Raw genomic sequence first — 23,682 nt, 5'->3', positions numbered from 1 at the left:
AAAAGAAAAATGATTAAAGTCCTTACTCATTACAGAAATGCAAACCAAATCAGCCATGAGATTCTACCTTACACTAATCAAAAAGGCTAAAATCAAAAACTTAATTGACAGCACATGCTTGCAAGAATGTGGATAAAGAGAAACACTCCTTGATTGCTGGTGGGAACACATACTGGTGCAATAACTCTATAAATAAATCTGGCTGTTCCTCAAAAATTTGGAAATAGTTCTAAATGAAGAGCCACCTATACCATTCTGGACATATACATAAAAAATGCCTTACCATACTACAAGGACTAGTGTTCCACTATGTTCTTAGCAGCCTTATTTGTAATAGGCAGAAGCTGGAAACGACTCAGATGTTCCTCACTCAGAGAATGGATATAGAAAATATCCATTCACTTACATTTACATATTGAAATACTATTCAGCTTTTAACAAAAAGGACATCACACATTTTGGAGGCAAATGGATGGAACTAGAAAATATCATCCTGATGGAAGTAACTCAGACCCCAAATGACATACATGGTATGTACTCACTGATAAGTGTGTATTAGACAAAATATGTAGGATACAGCCCAAATAACTTAAAACGTTTAACAATATCCAAGTAAGAATGCTTCAATCCCACTTAGAATGAGGAACAAAATACTCAAGAAAGACAGAGGGTGGGAGAGGGGAAAGGAAGCAAAAAAAGGAACAGGAGTAGGTATGGGGTGGAAACTGGAGAGAAGTCCAGAGGGCAAAAAGATGAATGGAAACATGCAACCCCAGGGAGTGGGAGCTGGGAGTTTCTCTACTAAGTACCAGGGACCTGGGAGGTGAGAGACTCTCAGGTCTCAATTTGGGTGACCTTAGCAACAATGCCCAGCAATGTCAAGAGGGAGCTCGAAGAGTCCACCTCCAGTAGATAGACAGGGCCTCAAGTGGAGGAACATAGTTACCAAGCCAGAGTCAAAACTTCTGACCCAGAATTGTTCTTGTCTAAAAGAACTACAAGGACAAATATTGAAATAGACAGAAAGAAAAGAGATCCAGTGTCTGGTGCAATTTATGATCCATCTCCTGGGGGCGAGTGCATCAAGGCTTGACGCTATTACTGATGCTATGATGTGCTTATAGACAGGAACCTAGCATGGCTGTCATTGGTAAGGCCATCCCTGCAGCTGACTGAGACAGCTATTTACACCTAGCCATTTAAGTTTGGGACACCTCTGATTGAATTAGGGGAAGGATTGAAGAAGCTGAAGAGGAGGATGACCCTGTAGCAAGACCAGCATTCTCAGTTAACCCTCAACCCTGAGAGCTCCCAGTGACTGAGCTACAACCAGGCAGGATACAGGGACTGTCTAAAGGCCCTGGCACATATATAGCAGAGGACTACCTGGTCTGGCCTCAGTGGGAGAGGATATGCCTAATCCTAAGGAGACTTGAGGACCCATGGATGGAAGATGCCTGGTGGGTGGGGAGAATCTCTTTGGAGTCAAGGGAGAAGAGGAAATCAATGAGGAAATTTGGGAAGAGGGACCCAGCTGGGAGGTAATGGCAGTAATGTAAACAAATGAAGTACCTTAAACAAACAAACAAACCAACCAACCAACCAACAAACAAACAAGATCTACAGGCAACTAAGGAGTTCTGGGAGTGGAGAGCATGCTCCAGGGGGTAGTTCACAGATTGGTTAGCAAATACTACATAACCAGCTCAGAAACATATATAAAAACCTATATAATACAAAATTTGCAGGTGCTGTTATATCTTATGAAGTACATGTGTATATACAAATATGTAAGAATCATTAATGAAAAAAGACAAAATACACGAAAAAATCACTAATTTTATATGTGAGTTTAGAGAGCTCCAGTATCAACCAGCCTAACAAACAAGACCACTGGTGTAATAATAACCTGAGTATTCTGGGTGTAACAAACCACTTTCTGAGTGGATAAAAGGTCCTATGTACAAGATAGAACTCATACCTAGAACTATTACTAGGAGCAAGACCTGTAGATACTGGGGAAGAGCCGTCTACTACTATTTTAAAAAGACATAGTACTTAACAGACTCTTAAAGAAGCAAGTCAATTTTATTTAAAAAATAAGCAAACAAAAATCATTGAATGACAATTAATACAGTGACCTGCAAGTATTCAGGATAAAGAGACTAAGAGATTGCAGTTTCTAGTTCTGAGTCGGACATTTTTCTTTTCACATCCTCACATTTCAAGAGTCAGGAATCACTATAAAATATGAATCTATACCACTACTGGGCATATAATGAAAAGCTGCTCCAACATATACCAAGGACACATTCTCCACTATGGTCATAGCAGTCTTGTTTATAATAGCCAGAAGTTGAACTACATTCACTTCTAACTCATCTCTCCTTTTATTTATTCCTGATCCATCTCCACCATCTTTGCCTTAATTCTAGTTTTATTTTACATTTTTGTTTAATACCACATGAATTTTGACATTCACTGTCATTTATTGTGGGTGTGGGTCTCTCTACTGGAAAGTAGTCTACCTACCAAAGCTTTAGTCTTTAAGATAACTAACTCTCCTACCTTTAGAAGTCATCATCTGACCCTCAGTTCAGGATTGCAGTTCACATACCCTTTTGCTCTCCAGACCGGTTTGTTCTCAGTCAGGTCTTGTGGAGAAAGCACAACTTCTTTGGGTTTTTGAAGGCAGTGGTTCTCTCATATAAAGACACAATAGTAGGAAATAGGATTCAGGTGATAAAATGATCTTGTGATTACTATCCCTGAATCAATTTAAATGATGGATTACATGTTTCATTTCCCTTGCATATCTGAAATAAAACCGATTTGATCATGGTAGATGATCATATAGAGGTCATCTTGAATTCAACTTGAAAATATTTTATTCAGAATTCTTACATGTTTGTTAATAATAGAGATTAGCTTATACTTTTCTCTTTTTTTCCTTTGGTCTTTGTCTGATTTGGTTTATCAGGGTAATATTGGATTCATACAAACAACTCAAAAATTGTCCTTCCTTGCCATTTTATGAAGTAACATGAGAAGAATTGATGTTATCTTTTCTCAAAAGCTCTTGTAGAATTCTACATTGAAACTGTCTGGCACTAGGCTTTTTGAAGTTGTGGAAATTTTGATTACTGCTTTTATTTCATTGATTCTTATATATCTGCTCACTTTATTCTTTTCATTTTAGCCTAGTGATTTTTTTAAGTTATTGCATCAAAAATTCATCCTATTCTATGTTTTCTACTTTAGAGGAATATACATTATAGAGTATTTATTTATTTAGTTAGTTAGTTTTTGTTTCTTTGGTAACTAATATTTTATTAATTTAATCCCTGATGTTAATTATCTCTTACTATCTACTTTTTCAAGGTGTTGTTTACTCTTCTTTTTCCAAGGCTTCAACTGCCTCATTGAGGTATTAATTTACATCACTTAATTTTTATACAGGCATTTACAGCTATAATCATTCATTTTATGAATGCTGTTCTATGTCTCACGGATTTTAAAATGTCCTGTTTTAACTTATATTAATAAAAATAATTTTAGGTCTATTTTATTTGAATGAGGTTTTTGTTTTGTGTTTTGTGTTTTTTTTTTTTTTTTTTTTCATGTAAGTATGTGCATCACGTAAATGCCTGGTGCACTAAGAAGTCAGAAGTAGTCATCAGGTCCTGTGAAACTGGAGTTAAAAATGGTTGTGAACCAACCCAAGGATGCTATGACCCAAATGCAGGTCCTTTTTAAGAGAAAAGTACTTTTAACTGCAAAAGTGTCTCTCCAGCCCTAAATTTAGGAATCAATTAATTTCATTCTTCATTGCTTCAATGACAGAATTGTCATTTTGTGTAGTATGATATTTAATATTTTATGAGTTGGTATCCTTTCCCTTTCTGTTAATAATCACTTTTATTTTACTGTACTCTGAGAGAATTCAGAGTTTTATTTCACTTTACCTAATTTGTTGAGAATTGTACTGTGTACTAATATTGTTGCTCAGCAGTATTGGCTGCTGAGAAGAATGTTGATTCTTCAGGGCTTAGTCATAATGTTCCTTATGTGTATATTAGGACAAATTGATTTAAAGTGGTGTTTAACTATATTGTTTCTTTGTTTAGCTTTTGTACAGATGATCTGTCTATTAATAAGAATGAATGGTAGAGTCACTCACTATCACTGTGATGGGGTTAATCCATGGTTTTTGATATAATAACAATTTCTTCATGAAATTGAATTTATCTGTCTTCAGAAGTAATTTGATTTTTCTTACAGATTTTAATGAACTTTCTTTAATCTCTGATTTTAGTGTTTTAACTACAATGTCATAAGTGCATTTTTAATCCTATATATTTCAAATTCTGTAGACATCTTCAACCTAGACTGACATCTCCTTCTCTAGATTCTTTTCAGATTTCTACCAATGATTTTCTATGTCTTTGCTCTGGTATTCTCCTTCTTCTATGCCATAATCTCGTCATTGGGTCATTACACGTTGTCCAACAGCTCTTTTAATTTCTGTTTATATTTTTTTTGACTCATACAGAGTTATCTTTTTCGTCTACCTCTTTTTTGTTCCTGGTCAATTTATTTAAAGAATATCAGTATCAATTTTTAAAACATTTTTATTTAAATAAAGATTTATTTATATTACTTCCTATCACCCTTTCTATTTACTAAAATCTCCCATGGCCGTGTATGTCCATTGATATTAATAGTCTCATAATTTTAATTATCATTGATATTGTGTGCATGTGTGTGTGCATGTTTGTGTGTGTTACATATATAAAATGCAACCAGCTGAGTTTATTTAGTATTGATTGTGTGGATATATTTTAAGACTGACTAATGTATGATAACATTTAGGGTGTTCAACTCTGAGAAAGACTAAATCTTCCCATCCCCGCAGTTTTTAAATGCCTGGATCTCTTTACTAGGGTTGAATTTCCATGCCATCTGTCTCATAAAAATCATCATTTCCACTGATGTTATTACTGTTCACATCTTTTTTAGCAATGTTTTAGAGATTTTGTGGCCATAGCTTTCCTCTAATATCTAGAAGAAGCAATCTTGGAGCAGGTATTCTATACTCCTATCACTTACAATTTTTCTTTCCCTTCTTCCCATGGGGGTGATTGTAGGTCCATCGAATGGGTTTGGCAGTGGGTTTTTTGTGTTTTTGGTTTTGTGTGTGTGTGTGTGTGTGTGTGTGTGTGTTACTATTTGTGGAATAGTTTTGAGGAGTATTGGTATTAGCTGTTCTCTGAAAGTCTGTTAGAATTCTGCAATAAAACCATCTGCTTCTTGGTTGTTTTGGGTTGGAATGTTCTAATGACAGTTTCTCTTTCCTTAGGGTTTAGGAAACTGTTTAGATAGTTTACCTGCTCTTGATTTAACTTTGGTACATGGTATCACTCTTGAAAATTACCCATTTTATTTTGATTTTCCAGTTTGGTTAAGTATAGTCTTTTGAAAGTAATACCCGGTGACCTTTTTTTTTTTAAATTTAACCCTTTTTATTGGAACAGACAATGAACTAGGTTATTTTCCTAATATGTTTTAGCTCTGTGATTTTTTTTGTGACTTGGTGACTCTGTGTTTGTTGTACCATGGAACAATGGTAAGAGCATCACTGTCATCAGTGCTGCATGACAACAAGAGGTTCTCCAATCCAGAAATGTTTGCCCTGTCCACTTTCTAGATGGGAATGGAAAATTTAAGAAAAGTGGCCATTTCATTCTTGTTTTCAACAAGTAAAAAAACTCATTTTCTTTTTTTTTTTCATTTTTTATTGGATATTTTATTTATACTTCAGATGCCATCCCCTTTCCCCATTCCCCCCTTAGAAAACCCCTATTCCATGCCCCCTTTCCTTTTTGCATTTATTCACTTTTTTAAAAAATGTTAATCAAAGGCTTTATAAGTTTGGTAATGCTCAATCAGAGGTGTAACCCACTACCCAACCTACATATATCAACTATCTTTGACTGGTGCAGACACATGAACATCTGCCTCCCTGTCTCCCCCCTCTTTCTCTCTCTCATCACCTAGCTTCTCCTGTCCTTCTTCTCCTCCTCTTTTTACTCCTTCTCTTCCTCTCAGTACTCCTCCAACCTTAGCTCCTCCTACATATCACCCTTCCTGTTAAAATAAAACTTTTCTCTCAAAATACAATTAGAGCATAATTATGCCAATTTGTACCAGTGAGGTACAAGATAGTCCTAATATCCAGTCCATCATTTTGTTGACTAACCAGAACCTCTGTCATCTATCCTAACTAAAGCACTTAGTTCTGAACCTGGATTTTTCCTTGGCTTTAGAATGAATGTCAGCTGAAAACCATCCACTCAAATCTTTTCTCTCAAGGTAAATAGCCAGGATTGGTTATGAGACTATAAGTTTTCAACCCTGTAAGAAATCCAGAATGACTGAGTTAACTATAATTGTGGGAAGCACAAAGCATAGCTTCTAAACCTTAGCCAATTTATAGAGACCTCTGAACACCTGGACACTCCCTATACACAAAATGTTGGAGCATCTGATCTTCAGCCTTCTGGCCCAGAATCATGTGACAGACCTTAGTGATGCAGAATTATTAAGGGCTGATTACTCTGTCTAGGCAGATATAATCAGTTGACTATTCTGCAAGTGTGTCCTTTTCTGGACAGTAATTTGTCTGTAGATGGAAAGAGGCAATTCTTGCCTAGTGGCTGTCTCACCACAACTGGAGTAACTCCAAAGATGCTCAATTTCTTCTTAGAATTCAATACAGGAAGCTGTCAGGAGCAGACAGGTCTCTAATCAAAATGAACATTACTACAGAAATGTTTGTCACGTCAATTCTGTGGACTTCTGATGTTTTGAAAACCAACTATCCATGTAAGGTAATCTGGACTGTTGTTTGTTAACTCCACTCAGTATTTCTAAGTAAAACATAGAAACCACCCTAATAATAAACTGTAAGCCATGATTTGCTATAGTCCCTTATCTCACAGGCTAACCATCTCAAATCTGTTTAAAAAGTTAAAGAAGGACTGGGTCTAAGCTTTGTATTCCTAAATCTGTTATACTGGTACCATGCCTATGAGAGTAACAATATTCATCTCACTTTCGTGTCAATAAGAAGCTCGTACCAATGAAAACCTTAAAATTTGTAATCAAAGTAAATTGGTGCCATTTAAGAAATCATATCTTCATCTTGATAATAATTGTACAGATTTCTACCAATAGATTATGGTTATGCAATAAATCCTAACTAATCCTCTCTATTCCCCCCAAACCACTACTTTTCCCTAAAAAGGCAGCCCAACATTTACCACCTTATTCCCCAAGCCCAGAGAATAAGGGCGCTGACTCTTCATTAGCTTCTTCAAGCTGATTATGGGAGTTGAGATATTAGAAGAGGAGTGGGGGGGAGAGTAAATTGATTAGCCTCTGATGCTGTGTCTTCACTGCATCCAGATGGAATTCCAGGACCTCAGAGGTTTGAGCAGGTCTGCCCAGCTGGCTGGATGTAAGGGCAATCTGGCTTAGACATCTGTCACCCCATTGATCACCAGGGTTGATTTGGCTGATCTGACTGGCTAGGCGGGTGTCCCCTTCCTCCCTCACTTCTCCATGTGCATCCCTCCCGAAGCTGTGTGCTTCCCCGAATAGAGGAGGACCGGTCTTTGGTCAAGGGTATAGGAGTAGCTGCGCTCCCCTGCTAGAACCTCCAAACAAGCTCTCAAGAAAGCTCATTTTCATATGACTGGATTACAGTTTCAGATGTGATAAAACATGATGACCAGAAGCAATTTGAAGAGGAAAATGTTTATTTCATCTTACAACTTGTTCACTAACATCAGGAAAGTCTGGAAAGAAATTCAAGACAGGCACCTGGAGTCTTGAATTGATACTGAAACCATGGAGGTATGTTGTTAAAAATATATTTTCAGCCTGCTTTCTAATGAAATCCAGGACCACGAGCCAAGAGGTGACACTACCCACAGTGAGCTAGATTCTCCCCCACCAATCATCAATCATAAAAAAAATTCATACTGGCTTGCCTTATGGCCAATTTGGTCAGGAATTTTCTTGATTGAGGTTCACTGTTTCCAAATGTCACTCTCTTTGATTAAACTGACTTAAAATTAGCCAGCACACACTAGACCAAGGAGAGGCACATTGTGGATATTTTAGAATTTACATGGCAACTTCGATAAGGTTAGTTGATTTGTAACTTGTACATAATCAGGAGCATGAATCCAAAGATGAACCCATAATATGGGTGCATTTTGCCAAAAAAACTGCAGTAGGAGTTAGTTTAGTGTTAAAAATAAGAAAATATAAAGGCTTAGAATAATTAATATGGGTTACAAATTGGGACAAAATAGCATTCTCAACCTTCTGTACAGCTTTTCTACCGTCCTCTGTTAGAGCACTGTCAGACTTAGGGTCAGGATCTCCTTTGAGAATCTCAAACAGAGTCTTCAATTCTCCTGTCATGAGTTTCAAATGTGATCATAGCAAGTTAATGTCTCCCAATAATTTTTGAAAATCATTAAGTATCTTAAGGGAATCAGTCCTGAAGGTGGCCTTACTATTAATAATACATGGACAATTAATCTGAAATCCTAAACAAGTACGTGGATCTTGTAATTATACTTTTTCTGGTGCTATTTGTAATCCTGCAGTCTGTAAAGCTGTTCTAAGATCATCAAAGCACTAAAGTACCTGTTTTCCATATTTTCCTGCTATTAAAATATCATCCATGAAATGAATCATATAGATTTGCTTCTACATGGTTCTAACACCCTCTATGGTGGAAGCCACAAACTTTTGGCACAAGGTAAGACTGTTAGCCATACCCTGAGGCAAGACCTTCCATTGATATCTCTTCACAGGTTCTCTAAAATTTATAGTGGGAACACTGAAAGCAAAGTGCTTTCTGTCATTAGGATGCAATGGGATAGTAAAAAAAAAAAAAAAAAAAAAAAAAAAAAAAAAAACAGATTTTAAATCTATAACTATTTTATTATAGCCTAAAGGTATGGCCATCAGTGTGGGCATCCAAGGTTGTAAGGCTCCCATCCTAATCATGGTTGCATTAACAGCACTCAGGTCTTGCAACAATCTCCCCTTTCCTTTTTCCTAATGACAAATATTGGGGTATTCCATGGAGAGTTAGTCTCCTCTAAATGTCCTGCCTATAATTGCTCCTGCACTAGCAATTGAGCAGCTTGTAATTCTTCAGTGGTTAGGGACCACTGATCCACCCTGATGGGCGAGCCCCCCTTCCAGGTGATGAGATCTGCACAACACCCTGGGGGTACAGCTGAATCAGCCTCCCCCAAGCCTCTTCTTCCAGTGTTACCATAAACCTCAATAGGATGACTCATCCCATCTTCACTTTTTTTTAATCCTTTCCCTGGGGAAAATTCAGAGTTTATCATTTGAGCCATGATTACTTCATTAGGGCTGCACAAAATCAATCCCAACTGGGATAACAGATCTCTGCCCCAGAGATTAATAGGAAAGCCCAGGATGACATAGGGTTGTATATTCCCTGTATTGCCTTCTTTATCTTTCCATGTCAGCACCTTAGAGCTTTGTTTTGGATTTTGACTTTGGCCAATACTCCTTAGATTGGTTAAGGGTGGTGTCAGAGGCCAGGTGGCAGGCCATTTACTTTGTTTTAGAATAGTCACAACAGCTCCTGTGTCAATCAAGCCTTGAAATGCCTTTCCATCCAGCCATAGTGTCAGCATAGGTTTTTGCTTAACTATAGGCTGTACCCAATATGCATCCGAGGAGCCAAAGCCTTGATCCCCTCTCTTGGGACTCTTATATTTGTGATTAGTAGGGTACAATGGAAGTAACAATAGTTGAGAGCTATCCTCCTTCCTGTAGGAATGGTGACTATATTCTGAACTGCCTGGGCCATTACCTTAATCTCACCTTGATAATCATTGTCTATAACTCCAGGAAAAATTTGTAGTCCCTGCATAGTAGTACTGCTTCTTCCCACTATCAGGCCAAACACATTTGGATAGAGTGGTCCAAACACTCCAGTGGGTAAGGCCTAAGGTTCCATTTCTGGGGTTAATACTATGTGGGTGGCAGAACTGAGGTCTAGTCCTGTACTTCCTGGTGTTGCTCGACTAAGTTCTGAAAGGGATTTTTGTTTGCTGGTATAAAACTGACTGCTCCATAAGCCTGTTTTGGCTTGTGTTGGTTCAGGCTTTGGAACTGGCTCCTGTTCTCATTTTCCTGATTATGGGAAAGGATGTTTTCTTGTGTGTCTCTTTTGGACCTACAATCACTAGCCCAACGCCTTCCACATTTGCAAAGTAGGCAGAGCCCAGGCTGTTTTCTGGGCGCCTCTGGGTTAACTCATTTTCTGCCTTGCAATCTCTTGCAAAGTGTCCAGGCTTGCCACATTTAAAACAGGCCTTTTGGTTTCTACTAGTCAAAAAATCTCTTACTGATTGTCATTGTATGGCAGCCACCATAGCTAAGCCCTGTTGGTAGGAGGGGCCTATGTCAGAACAGAGTCTGATATACCCCATAAGGTCTGTCTTTTTCCTGTAGGGTCTAATGGCACCTTGGCAGGCAGTAATGGCATTTTCATATGTAAGCTGTTTCACATAACCTACACCTGCCTCTGAATTACCAAAAATCCTACCTGCTGTTGTTATTAATCGATGAACAAAATTAGAAAAGTGTTCATCAAGTCCTTGTCTGACTGCTGTTAAGGATGCACCAGAGTTCTCTTTTGCCTGGAGTTTATGCCAAGCCTTCATGACTGCATTTTGAATTTGAGCAAATAAGCCTGGGTCATATTGCATCTCATTATCACTAGAAGTAAATTTCCTTCTCTTACCAAATCATCAAAGGAACAACCATTGCCTGCCTGAATGTTTTTCCTAGCTGTTTCTTTACAATTCTCATGATACTCTGATTTCCAAATAAGATAGTCACCACCTGTAAGAACTGCTCCCACTAGCATATTCCAATCACTAGGAGTCAGCCACTCCTCTGCAGTAGACTCTAAAATTGCAAGAGTAAAGGGAGCAGTGGCACCATATTGTAATATTGATTTTTTTAGTTTCTTAATAATTTGGATATTAAACCCTGTGTGATGTCTCCAAGGAACCCCTTGAGCATCTCTGGTCTTCAATACAGGGAAAGCCTCAGTGAACCCCTTTTATGGATAATCTGTGGCTAATCTTAAGCTAGGGACAGGGACTGCCTTTGGACTCCTGGATGAGGAATGCAAGGAGACGGGGGATTTTCGCAGTTTACCTTTTGAGACATCTTCCCTGACTTTAATTTTTGTAGCTTATTAATTAAGTCCTGATACTATTTTTCTAACTCTATTTGTTGTTTAAGAACAAATATTTTTTCTTGTAACTCCCTTATGGGATCTATAACTACCATCTACATTGGAGGAGCACTTGGAGGCAAAGGCGCATAGGGAGGGGGTCTTTGGGAAGAGGGCCATTCAGGGTTGTAATGTTGGGCTGCCTCTTCCTCTAGGTCAGCACAATCTGGCTCTGACAAATTGTCATCAACCTTTGGTGGTATTTTAGATTCTAATTTCAGATAAATACTTTTCTTTTTATTTTGAACATAAAAGATAGCATTCAAACAATAAAACAAGCAGACAATTAGCACACATGAGCAGTAAACAGCAAAATAAAAACAGAGAGTTGAGTTCAGGCTGACTTATTTCTTGCCCCATTTTCATTAACATGCCTTTCTTGATACAGCAGATGCCTACAATGATCACCTTTATTTCACTTCTGAATTTTCAGCAGATCCTTCTTCCAGTAAAGTCCCTCACTGTGTCTCTTGTTCTTGCTGCCCCACATTGGGTGCCAAAAATGTTCCGGCCTGAGCTACCCCACATTTGGTGGTCAAATTGATAGAGCAGTTTGGGGGACCGCTCTATCAATATTGGAACCCGCACTGCCAAAAGCCTTGGGAGGTAAATTGTTCCGGCTCCTACTGCCCCTAATTGCTCCAATCTGCAGGTTGGTGGTTAGCAAGAGAGAGTGAGGATGTATGTTTAGGGGTATCTTTTTCTTTAGGTTAGGGAAGTTTTCTTCTATAATTTTGTTGGAGACATTTACTGGCCCTTTTTCCTCTATACCTATTATTTTTAGATTTGATCTCCTTGTTGTGTTCTGGATTTCCTGGATGGCTTCCGTTAGGAGCTATGTGCATTTTGAATTTTTTTGATTGTTGTGTCAATATTTTCTATGGTATCTTCTACAGCTCATATTTTCCTATTTCCTGTACTCTGTTTGTGATGCTTGCATTTGTGACTCCTAATCTCTTTCCTAGGTTTTCTGTCTCTAGGAATGTCTCCCTTTGTGGTTACTTTATTGTTTCTGTTTCCATTTTTAGATCCTGGATGGTTTTTTTAAATTCATTTTCCTGTTTGTTTTGTTTTCCTCTATTTCATTAAGGGATTCACGAGTTTCCTCTTTAAGGGCTTCTACCTTTTTACCTTTGTTTTCTTATATTTCTTTAAGGGAATTAGTTATGTCCTTCTTAAAGTCCTCTTTCATCATCATGAGATGTGATTTTAGATAAGAATCTTGGTATTCACGTGTTTGGATTCCTGGGATCCTTTTGGTGGATGAACTGAGTTCTAAGGATGCTAAGTAGCTTTGGTTTCTGTTGCTTATATTCTTGCACTTGCAGCTCTCAAATTGGTTATCTCGGGTGTAAAGTGGTCTTGATATCTGTGATTGGAGCTTGTCCCTCTTGTGAACCTGTGATTCTGTGAGCTTAGGTGTGTCAGCACTCCTGGAGGCAAGTCATTTCCAGGTGGTATTGGGGTGTGGAGGACTATGTCACAGAGTCATGCCCCTGAGATAGATGGGGATGGAAAGTGACTAATCATGTCTTTGGCTGCACCTCACATTTCCTGGCTCCTTTAGGCCCTGGGCAGGTGCCTCTTGGGACAGGTATTGGGGAGTACTAGTCTCACCTATGAGGTTAAATGTGTGAGCCTTCTTGGGGAACAATTTATCACTGGGCAGGAATGAGCTGGGGAGACTTGTGGCACTGGGTCAGCTTCCAGGCACAGATAGAAACCTGAAGCTACAAAATGTCTCTTAATATCATATGTTAGCAGGGAAAACTATGTCTCAGCTTTGTGTCTTTGCTTAAGTATTGTCCATTCAACCATCAATACAACTAACCACTCATCCAATATCTCATTCTCTTATGCCACTTACAAACACAGTGTCTCTTGATCTCATTGATGTACAAGGCATAGTTACCTTCTTTCACTCTTTATTTCCCATAGGAAAACGAATGTGTGTGGGAGAAAGCCTTGCCTGCATGGAGCTGTTTCTATTCCTGACCACTATTTTACAGAATTTCAAACTGAAATCTCTGGTTGACCCAGTGGACATTGATATAACACCAGTATATTCTGGACTTACTTCAGTGCCTCCCACTTTCCAGATGTGCTTCATCCCTGTCTAATGAAGACCAAAATATCAAAATGAAGAGAAAAAAAGCTTGTGCTACATTTTTTTCTAAAATCACCCATAGAAGCCTTTATTAATCATTGTCCCAGAAATGCTACTGTATACTTCCTTCTTCTAGCTTCTGTTCTCTAATTGCCCAAGGATATCAGTTGTCCATTATTCAATTTCTAATGTCAATGTAAAATATCATGAGGGAAAAATTTCACTGCAAATAAAAAGGGTTCTACAGTGATTTTCTGTTTCTAAACCCATTTTGGGAGCTCTTAAATGACAAACCCAAAGATTGAGCTCTGACCTCCATATATGACTTACACGTTTACACACACACACACACACACACACACACACACAGAGAGAGAGAGAGAGAGAGAGAGAGAGAGAGAGAGAGAGAGAGAGAGAGAGACAGACAGACAGACAGACAGACAGACACAGAGATATATACACAGACACACACTCACACACAGACAGACAGACAGACACACACACACATACACACACACACAGCCTATATTCTTCCTCTGTTAATACATATGGAAAAGAACTTATTGGTGAGGAAGAAGTGACAAATCTTTTTAGCTAAGAATCACCTAAAGTTACTGAAAGTACTTCTGTTTGAAACAAAAAAAAACTGTACCAGGAGTAGCTTCACTCTGTAAAACATCAAGGGTGGAATACACTGGCACGGTGACACCACTCATTCTTTGTTGTTACCCAGATCAAAATTAAAACATTTTAAATTTGTTTAAATACGCAAAAGCATTTTAAATTGGTCTTCCATCACAAATCTTAGTAAGTATTTAGTTTTCATGTTGCTTACCTTGTCTCTATGCTCGTCTCTCCATTCTTGCAAGAATAATGGTCACAGGAAGCATAATATTTTATCATTGTTAATTGCTGTAATCCTTTCCCACAACATTGAATATTATTAAATGAGAATACATTGACAAAGGCAAATCCATTAGAAAGGGCAAGAGTCATGAAGTCAGCACAGTTGCTTAATACAGTTCCAGAAAAGGTGAACAGATTGCTACAATCTCTGTCCTTCTATCTCTCTTTTGGGTTTTGCTCTCTGCATGTTGCATTCTTGCCAACTTTCTGCATTATGATTTTATGTCTTTTTCTGAGAAAATTATATTTGAGTCTTTTGAGGAGGGGGAATGTGATAGGAGGTTTCTGTGTGGTGGGGGGAAGTGGGGTAAGGGAATAAAATCTGAAATGAAAATATAATACCCAATTAAAAATAAATTTGAAAAATAATGATTCTAGTTCAACTGGCAATCAGCGTGTAGAAAAATGAAAAAAAGAAAAGAAATTTCTAAAATTAACCTTATCTGGCTACTATTTGGATGTCTTCCTTTTTATGCCCTGGAGATTATTAAACATAGATAAGTACCCAGTTAAATGAGGCCATTACTCCAGGAATCTTCTATGGGTATTTCCATCTGAGCAAATCAACTGTAAATAAATATAAACTGACTTCTTCTTTTCCAATATACAGCCACATGATTTCCTTCACTTATTTTACCATTGTGTCTAGATCTAGTTTCTGATTCTAGTGGAATTTCTTTGATAGTCCCTCCCTTTAATTTGAGGATAGATATAAGCTTGATATAAATTTCATTTATGTTTAGGTATGTGCCTTGGATCTCTATTTTCTCCAAGACTTTAATCATTGCAGGGTGTTGTTTTTTGTCAAAGACTTTTCAGGCATCTATGGGATAATTCTAAGATTTTGTCTTTCTATTAGTTTGGAGGGTAGATTATTTTGTCTGGTATTTGTATGTTGGACTATATTTATATCTCTAGTATGCAGCCATTCATAATGGTGAATGATCTTTTTGATTTGATCTTGAAGAAATGTTGCAAAAAAGTTCAAACATTATTCTAGAAAGACATTTAGAAAGCTGAGTGAAGCAGTTGCTCTTAAAAAAAATTGAAAGAAATCCAATAGTACCTGGTCTAGACTCCTTACATTTATGTGGGAACCATTATCATTGGCAATCATCCTCTTAAGATGCTCTACAAAGAACAAATGGCATTTGTACTTAGGGGAACATATGGCTCCACAATGCACTAAAAGTTAGCATGAGACCAATGCTCATGACATCTCATTAGGAAAAAAATCTTAGAATAAGACAGAAACAGTATTTCTCATACACAGCCATTCATAGAAGACAAAGATATTAAAGTCAGAATCTAACCTGTACTTACCACTGGTTTTCTTCAGTTCCTTCACAAGCCACTGTGCTTCCTCTTGCACTTTGTCCTCAGTGATCTTTTTCCTATGCCCAAGGTTCTCAGGGTAATGACTGTGAAGTGCCTTGTGGCTTTCTGTTGGGAGCCGCAGTGAGCATGTCAACATTCGCCATTACAAGATGGCGCGGGCATCCTGCCCTCCCACTAGTAAACAACTGACTGCGCAGGTGCAAAAGGCAAAAAGCGCACCAAAGTCACTGCCCATCCCGGGGTGTAATATGGGGTGATGAGTGAACAGCCAATCAGAAGTGAACACGCCACTCTAGGGTACATATAGCAGTGCCTTTCCCGTGCTTTGGGTCTTTCCGCTTCTGCTTATACAAGAAGTAAAGCCTCATGGTAATAACCACCCGAATACTGCCTCACGTGTCTTTTTCGCGGGCGAAGGGGACACGGAGGGGCTCGGATCATCTGGCGTCGAAACCCGGGATCTTCAAGGTGCCTCGGAAGGACCCCCCCAAGTTTTGGGGTGGGTTAAAAGACTACAGGATCGAGGTACATCTCTGAGAGGTATGCTTGAAGTGGAAGCCTTCGTTGTGAGCGGATATTCACCCATTGCCGCTGCTGCAGTATTTGGCCTCTTGTTTGTATTGTTTTTGCTTTTACCTTATTTGTGTTGTGAGGATCCATCCCGCAGCACAGCTATTAGGGCAAGTCAAGAGGTTTCAAGAGAGGTCCGCTCCAGGCTATCAGAAACAGAGCGTGTTAGCAGGCATCAGGCCAAGGAGCCTGGAGATCAGGCCAAAGAGCCTGGAGAAACAGATCAGGCCAAGGAGCCTGGGGATCAGGACAAAGAGCCTGGAGAAAGAAAAGAGTACTCAAAAGAAACAAGGGCTACTGCAGAGCCTGTTAAGGTTAAGGACCCTCCACCTGCAGGTGGAGAGAGAGTGAAGGACAAAAGGACCCTCCTTTATGGCAGAATCTTTGGAGAACCAGAGCAAGCAATTCCAGTGATAGAACAGATGATCTTTGAAAATGCCACAGCTGAATGCCATGCAGCCATTGTCCTTTGTAGGAACAAGAGGCTACAAGACTGGCTGAGAGCCTGTTGTGGCCCGGGGAGGGGAGCTGTGTTTGTGTTTATTCCACAGGTGAAGACAATCCAATTTGGGTCCCTACACGGCTGGTGCAGATTGTGAAGAATGAAGCTAGATTGCAAGATGATGGCTCTGATTCTCCTGATACTGATGTTCGATTTGGGGATAAGTATACCACTATGGGCCATAGTTAGATCTTGGCCTGTTCCCATGCCAGTACATTCACATTCTGCAGTGCTGCCATTGTTTACAGCTATTGAGTGTTACTTGGTTGCCCATCCTCAGGTGCACCGGCCAACAGCCTGAGTTATATAAGGCTACAAGTTTTCCATTAAATTTTACACTTGGTTTTGTGGCAGCAAAACTTTATAGCATAAAGGTAATCTACTTGGTGTTGATTTTAGAGAAAATAGATTGCTTACATCGTTAAAGATTGGTTTTGTTTCTCAAAAATATGGTTATACTCTAATATTACAAAAGAGGCTTAAAAACATAGTTAAACTGCCAATATTCCATTGGCTACAGTTGGTAGTTCAACCGAGAGTTTGAAAATTTTTGATTTGCCTATGTTTATAGAGAAAAGATACAACACGTGTCTTTTAAAGTTTACAGTTTAAATTTAAGGTTTAAGGTTAAAATTAAAGTCAAAATCACACAGTTCAGGCCTAGCCAAGCCTGAGAGAACAGGCTGGAGGAAGGTTAAGCGCATTTACATTTGAATTAAGACAATGCAGACTGAGCTCTGCAGCTCAGGTGCTAAAAGCTCCTTTTGTTCTGGGTCTTCACGACCAGGTCCTAGAAATGTGTTTACTGGAATTTGTCTTTTGTCTTCATTGTTTCTTGTGAGAAGAGGGATAAATCTAAGACCCAAAGACTTTACAACAGTCTGTGGGCTAAAAGTTATGATTATGCTGGAGACATTAAAATTATGCCTACTTCCCTCCATGAGTATAACTGTACCTGCTGATAAAATATTGTTCAAATTGTTTTAATTTCTTTATATTCAAAGTTGTTAAAAATGAGATGCTTTGGATTCCTCTAATATATGTAACAATTATTAGAGAATAAGATTGGCTTTTATCCGATATATTCATTGGACTAAAAAAGATTGGTTATTAAATTAATCCAAAATAAAGTTCAAATTTAAGATTTATACAGCCTAACTTGCCTACTCCAGCTGCCATTTCAATAGATGTTTATAGAATTATTATAGATATAAAAGATGTTTTTATACCATCCCTTTACATTTCTGGTAAAGGTGAGAGGTTTACAGTCAGTAAATTTATTCATAATTTTTAAGGGCCCATGAAGCGATATTTGTTAGAAATAATTGCTTCAGAAAATGGTTAATTGTTTTACATTTTATATATATATAAATATTGTTGTTGCTTTAATACAAAAAAATTAAGAGGTTAAATCTTTTAGTGTATATTATTCATTGTGTGATACTTTATTAGTGGATTTCTCTAAAGAAGTTTTTTCTGCAAGCCTTTGCTCCAATATAACGAGCTTTAAAAAAATTTTTAGAGTACTTGTTGCTCCAAAAAAGATTCAAAGACAGTGTCTTTCAGTATTTGAGACCTCAGTTATATCCTAATCAGATTGTGACACAGAAAATTCTAATAAAAATAGATAGTAGGGGCTGAAGAGGTGGCTCAGTGGTTAAGAGCACTGACTGCTCTTCCAGAGGTCCTGAGTTCAACTCCCAACAACCACATGGTGGCTCACAACCATTTGTGGTGGGGATCTAATGCCATCTTCTGGCTTATGAGTGTACATGCAAAAAGAAAATGGTTTGCTTTTAATCTTGATTTGCTCTTAGTGATTTTTAAAAGTTGTTAAGAGATATTATTTGGCTAAAACCTCATCTTAAGCTTACCATAGGAGGATTTAAACCTCTGTTTGATATTTTCAAAGGGATGCAAGTCCTAATTCCCCTTGACAATTAACTAATAAAAGATAGATAGCTTTGCTGAAAATAAAGTAAGCTGTTAGTTATCAACAGATAAATTATATAGACTATGATAAATTGTTGGCTGTTTGTGTTATTACTTCTCATATGTCCACAACAGCCCTTTGACAAAAGAAACCATTAATATGGATTTGTCTTTCTTCATTTACAAATAAAGTTTATATGATAAAATCCTAAAAACATTTTAGATAAAAGGTTTATTCTTTATTCCACATAACAATTAAATTGGTTATTGAATTATTAAATTTGGCCTATTACATGACAAACATTTCAGACAAATTTGATAATCATATGTTACAGTTTTTCTCTATACATGCTTTTATATTTCCTAAAATTTACTATGCATGCAGACCATAGAAAAGATGTTTGCTATATTTACTATATTTACAGATGCCTCATCTATTGAGAAGACAGTATATGTAATTAAAACATATGTGTATTTTCTTGAGTTTACCCTGCTTCAACACAATTAAATTATGTGTTGTAGCCACTGTTTAGAATGTTAAAAAGGGTGTATCTGCCTTTGTCTTGTTGAATGGTATATTTCATGAAGTACAAAATGTTTCAGCTACACAATCTAATATCTCTAGCCATTTGAATAACATTAAAAGTAATAAGGTGTTTAGGAATGCATCTGCACAACCGGTGTCAGTGTGTGTGGACCCCCCATTTTTTTTATGTTATCCAACTTTCAAAATAATTCTGATATCTTAGATTGTAAGAATGTTACATGCCTTTTGGCACAATGCTGGAATGGATCACTAGACCTAGCCTTGGTTGTGCACATGCCTACCTTTGTGCCCATCCCAGTAGAAGCTGATCCTGAAACCTTCCCTACTACATCATTATTGAGACATAAAAGAGACTTTGGCATTACTGTAGCCATTATCACTGCTATTACCATCTCTGCAGCTGCAGCTGTGACAGCCGGCACAGGCATGGTTAATAAAGTTACAGCAGCTACTATGGTTAATCAAATTTCAGAAAAGACCTCTGAGGCTTTGACCATTCTACAGAAAGTGGATGCATACCTGGCATCAGACATTCTGTTGGTCAATCAGAGAGTTGATTTGCTCCAAGCCCATGTGGAGCAGCTCACGGATGTGGTTCAAATGAGCTGCGTGTCAGCAACCCCACATCTAGGTATTACACCTCTGAGATTTGTGAATGATACATTTATTTAAAGCCATAATCTTCATGCTTATTTAAAAGGGAAGTGGACTAGGGAGCTGGACCAGATGCAGCAGCAATTGCAGATCCAGATTTCGAGCCTTAATGGAACACGAGTGGACCCTGTTACCCCTGGCGATTTTACTTCTTGGCTTACCTCTGCCTTTTCCTTCTTTCTTAAAGGGTGGGGATAGGCCTGTTATAACTGTGGTACCAGAATATTTAGAGGTGTTGCGAGTGGGTACTTGACAGGGAATGTTCCACAAGTGTGGATAGATTTCCCGAAAGTATGCCTGATTGCACAAAGGTTTGATGCCAAGAAACCTCCCCTGGTGGCGCCCCAGGGTGGAGGCTCCCTTTCCCCGTCAAAAGGCATCGAGATGGGTATGGGAAGTCAACCCATTACAATATCTCATTTTGCACAGGGGATCATGCCTCTGCTTTCCCTCACTGAGTTGGTGCCACGCTTGATAGGCAATAGCATTCTCCATTACAAGATGGCGCGGGCATCCTGTCCTCCCACTAGTAAACAACTGACTGCGCAGGTGCAAAAGGCAAAAAGCGCGCCAAAGTCACTGCCCATCCCAGGGCGTATTATGGGTAATGAGTGAACAGCCAATCAGAAGTGAACACATCACTCTAGAGTGTATTTAAGCAGTGCCTTTTCTGGGCTTTCCATCTTTCTGCTTCAGCTTATACAAGAATTAAAGCCTCGCTGTAGTAACCACCCGAACACTGCCTCACGTGTCTTTTTTGCGGGCGAAGGGAACATGGAGGGGCTCGGAACAGCTTTCCTTGCATTTCCATGGCTAAAAGTGATGCCTGAAGAAATTGGAACAGATGCTGGATTGCAGACATGGAAGAAGCTCACAGGTGGCAGCAATAGACTCCCAAAGTATTTCTGAAAAGCAAGCATGACCTCTACTCTCCTCTTTTCAGCTCACTCTGAAAACTGCCCAGCACACACATAAGCACACACACACTTACCATGTCCATTAGTAACATTTCCAAAACCTGGGAAACTTCCTTTTCCAGAGAACTCTTCTCCATAGTCAATGAGGGCTTCTTTTATTGCCTCATAGCCATGCAATACCACAGTAGGCTGTAAGCGAAAATACAGAGTGTACACAGGATCATAGATTTTAGAAAACTGGAAAGAAATAGCAAACAAATATTAGTGAAAAATGTCATTGTATTTCCTTAGAGTCAATCTATTAAGCCTGATGATAGTATCGTATTATAATATTTTTAGTCAGGAAACTCAATTTAAAGTCTGTATAATTCCTTTCACTATGAAGATTGTCATATATTGATGACCTACAGAGTGCCAGAAAATCTCCCAGGCTGTTGACACACTAAAACCAAAGATTTATATTGATGTCACCTGCTTTTCCTATTGCACAAAGAAACTGAAGTAAAACATTCACCTTTATTTCTAGGGTTCTATTGCAAATTACTAGAGTCAAATTTGACCCTCTGCTTATTCAGTATTAGATACTTGAGCAACACTCTCATGATATCTCCAAACTGAAATGGACTTCAATAGTCATATGAGTGCTGCAGAAGCAGTTGTTAAACAATTTCTGTTACAACTAGAGAGCCCTCAGCAGAAAGAATGTAAGCAGCCAACCTCAGGAGGTAGGAGGTAGGGGGACCCTGTAGAATATACCAGAGACCAGGGAGATGAGGGACACACAGGACTCAAATTAAAGAACCTTAGATGAAATGCCTTACAGTGGGGAGAGGGAACTTCTAAAGTCCACCTCCAGTAGAATGACAGGGCATCAAGTGGAGGGGTGTGATAGACATCTCACAGTCAAAAACTCTGACTTAGAATTGTTCCTGTCTATAAAAACTGCAGCAACAAAAAATGGAGATGAGAAAGAGGGAAAGAAGGTCCAGTGACAATCCCAAATTGGGATCCAGTTAGGGAAAGGCCCCAAGGCCTGACACTATTACTGATAATATGGTATGCTTACAAACAGGAGCCTTGCTTCACTGCCCTTGCCTCTAAAAGGCCCAACAAGCAGCTGAAAGAGTCAGATGCAGATAGTTATACCTATCCAATGGACAGAAGCTGAAGACCCATGAGTTTGAATTAGGGAAAAGCTGGAAGAAGCTGAGGAGGAGGGCAACCCCATAGGAAGACCAGCAGTTTTAACTAAACTGGACCCTGGAGATCTCTCAGACACTGAGCCACCAACCAGACAGCATACACCAGGTGATATGAGGCCCCCAATACATGTACAACAGAGGATTTCTGGGTCTGGTCTCATGTGAGAGAAGATGCACTTAGAGACTTCAGGCCCTAGGAAATAGGGAGGTCTGCTGGGGTGAGGGTAGTAGTTGCTGTGGACATGCTTTTGGAGACAGTGGAGGAGAGGGGAGGAGGTATCAGATGAATAGTGGTTGGGGGCAGACTGGGAGGGGGATGAATACTGGACTGTAAAAAATTTAAGATGATAATAAAAAATTCATAAACTAGAAACATAACTTATATATGGAGAATCTTTGGGATAAAAAATAGAGAGAAATAATAAATAAATAAAAAGAAAAAATTAAAAATAACAACAACTAGAGAATCCTGTGATGAAGAGTAGAAATATAAAACCTTATATTACCACAAATGTTTGATTTTAATTCTCATCGATTGTTACAAGTGTACATAGTGTGGGCATCATACAAAGTGTACAAAGCATGCAGCATCATAGAAAAAAGCACCTTCTCACTGATTACCATTCTAGGCTTAAGTCACAGGCTTTTAATAGAATAAAAGGTCATTGGGAAAATACGGCATGTGCCGTCACACATTATTTGTAGCTTTTACTTCGTTTATGAGTTCATACACATTGGATTTACTTCAAATAAGACTCCAGTAAATTCTTCAGAGTATAGCATTAATGTCAAATCCAAGAATAATGCATTTTTAAAATTCTGAGTCATTGAATGAAATATTCCTTACTCTTAACCTTCAGTCAAAATAATAAAAAATGTTTGTAAAATAGTATATAATTACCTGAATTTGTAAAAAATAGTGTATAATTACCTGCATTTCAGCTTCTTCAATCTGAAACCTAGAGCATTATTAATATCCTTACCAGAACTAGAGGCAACAGTCAGGAAAAAAAACATAGAACTCTAGAGTTTTTGCCTTTATATTCATTTTCACAATATTATTTTTAGTAATAGAATTTCATGAAAGCAGTATTATTTATATCTCCCATTGCAATGTACCTGAGGAGCATAAGGGATACTTACATCAGTTAACAATTGGTGGATGTTCTTCATATTTATCTGAAGGGTATTTCCAATAATTGGCAAAGGAGTGGGGCCAGGAGGGAGCATCCCTCTCCCAGAGCTCTGTCTTCACAGTGAGAGGAGAAGCAGAAAAGAAAGAGTGAGCACCAAAACCACAACTGGATCCGTGGAGATTCTTCTTACTGAAATAGATGTGATCAGGCACTCTAGAGATTTTATGATGTATCCTTAGAATCAGTATTTTGTGTTTGGGAAACTTTGTACAATCAACTAGTCACTGTTCAACTCTCTTCCAAATGGACTTTGTCTCAATTATAAGATAAAATAAGCTTCTTTAACTTTGTCATTTTTGTTGGGTGTCTGTAAGAGATTTTGGTTTAATTCTACTGAGTTGTGACACATAATGCTGATTAATATGGTCATTTAAACTTGACATATATTTGAGTTAAATTTTAAAATTTGAGTTCAATAGAAGTTTGTAGTTCCAAACTTT

At 38.3% G+C, this 23,682-nt stretch overlaps 1 pseudogene; it reads right to left on the bottom strand.

The window, feature by feature from the left end:
• Positions 1 to 15,368: 15,368 nt before the first annotated feature.
• LOC117712980 (R3H domain-containing protein 2-like) overlaps positions 15,369 to 23,682 on the bottom strand; it is a 54,474-nt pseudogene continuing 46,160 nt past the window's right edge.

The sequence above is a fragment of the Arvicanthis niloticus genome, chromosome 1 (assembly GCF_011762505.2).
Source record: "Arvicanthis niloticus isolate mArvNil1 chromosome 1, mArvNil1.pat.X, whole genome shotgun sequence".
NCBI lineage: Eukaryota > Metazoa > Chordata > Mammalia > Rodentia > Muridae > Arvicanthis > Arvicanthis niloticus.
Note: the sequence above shows the minus strand (reverse complement) of the source record. Positions and strands in the feature narration are given on the sequence as shown.